Genomic DNA, 1,711 nt, shown 5'->3' on the forward strand with positions numbered 1-1,711 from the left:
ACAATTGGTGGGTTATAAATTTCAATGATTTTGTTGCAATAAATCTTTGTATATGGTACATGCTATCAAATAGTTGTAGAATGAATCATCAAAGTTTGTACAATTATCTATGATGTAAAATACGAAGTACATGTATACAGATACACATGTACATGTACATGTGCAGTAGGTACAGTGAAGTCAGTGCATGCAAACACAACTTTATAACAACAAACAACATCAAAAATAATCATACCTGAGCTTCTTTGACTTGCCATTTCTCAACTAGTTGATGTATCATCTCTTGCTTAGCTTCTAATTGAGCTTTAGCTTCTTTTATCTGTTGCTCAAGTGCTTTTTGTGACTGAGACACAACTTGGCTTTTATCGTCAATAGCTTGTTGTAGAGCATGCAGCTATTGCCTCATCTTTTTCTACTAAATTTTTTGTAAACGTGTCCTTCAATTTTTGTAAATCTTCAGTGAGCTTTCTATTTATTACTTGCAAAGCCTCAATTGTCTTAAAATTAAAATAATAATATTTATTATTAAAACATTATTACCATATAGTGCTTTATTTTCAAAGAACAAAACTTTCGCTGTTTTTGTGGGTTAGCATGCAACTGCCAAATTAAAGATCTGCTGAATATTCAATTGTCATTAAAGGCATGGCATTAACATTGCATATTAATTAGTGAAATTTTAGCTCCGCAAAATTAAAGCACTATACGGTATTTTATTACTGTGTAGTCTCTCTTTCTCTCATAAAAATAATTAATTATAAGAATTAATAATTTACTTCTTTTTGTTTAGTGATAAATTCCATTTGTTCATAAAGCTCCTGTCTAATTTCATCATTCTCACCCTATTAAAAGAATGATTGCAATTAAGTAAACCATTAAGAAATTAATTACTTCTAATTTGGTATTCATTTGTAAATTATTAGTTTATAGATTTATATACATAGATCTGCTAAGATTGGTCAACACAGAAAGTTTTACCATTTTTCAGTAGCTTCAATTTTTTCAGCATTGTCTTGCAGCTCCTCTTCTCAGTCTCTTTTGTGAATGAGATGCTTCTTGAAGCACATGATCTGCCATCCTAAAAATTGATAGATCTAATAGTCCAGTTATAAGAGAGTACACTTTGATGAACAAAAGATTAGTAAGGCATGCATTATTAAATATTTTAGAATCTTTCCTTACCTGCATGTTTGTTAAAAGCAAGATCTGACCTATCCCATAGGTGTGGCCTGGCAAGGAATCACCTGAGCTGAGCCAACCAAACTTTACATTACATTAAAAATTATTCAAAATTTTGTAATCACAGCATAAATAACTTGGATAATGGTGCTTGTGGACTCATACTGCACATATATATGGCTTAAGAACTATATAATCTTAAAAATATAATAAAAAACTATACCAGATATAATATAACTATGATAAGCTAGCAACTCATTCCAATGCAGAACGTTTTCTCTTGGTTTTTGTGATTTTCCAACTAGACACTTTTTACCACATTAAGGACAGACCATAGAGTCTAAAGGTGTGATGAATCCTGCCGGACTGCCTCAGGTTTGAAGAGTGCTGCCATTTGTTCTCTTGTCAGTTGTGGTTCCACATTTTTCATTGAATCATAAGTTTCGTCATCTACTCGAGTACTTGCTTGAGAATTGTCACTGGGTTTGTATGTAGCGTGAATATGTGGTGTGTTCTGATCATGATTAGCAGC

At 31.9% G+C, this 1,711-nt stretch overlaps 1 long non-coding RNA gene across 1 annotated transcript; it reads right to left on the minus strand.

Moving 5' to 3' along the window:
* Positions 1-241: 241 nt before the first annotated feature.
* Positions 242-1,332, minus strand: LOC109592316 (uncharacterized). The gene is made up of 4 exons (XR_002190288.1): positions 1,183-1,332; positions 979-1,078; positions 777-842; positions 242-497 (listed from the first exon to the last, which is right to left on the minus strand). It is a non-coding gene; the product is annotated as an uncharacterized LOC109592316 (long non-coding RNA).
* Positions 1,333-1,711: the final 379 nt, after the last annotated feature.

The sequence above is a fragment of the Amphimedon queenslandica genome, unplaced genomic scaffold (genome assembly GCF_000090795.2).
Source record: "Amphimedon queenslandica unplaced genomic scaffold, v1.1 AMPQUscaffold_5624_Cont22409, whole genome shotgun sequence".
In the NCBI taxonomy this organism is placed as follows: Eukaryota; Metazoa; Porifera; class Demospongiae; order Haplosclerida; family Niphatidae; genus Amphimedon; species Amphimedon queenslandica.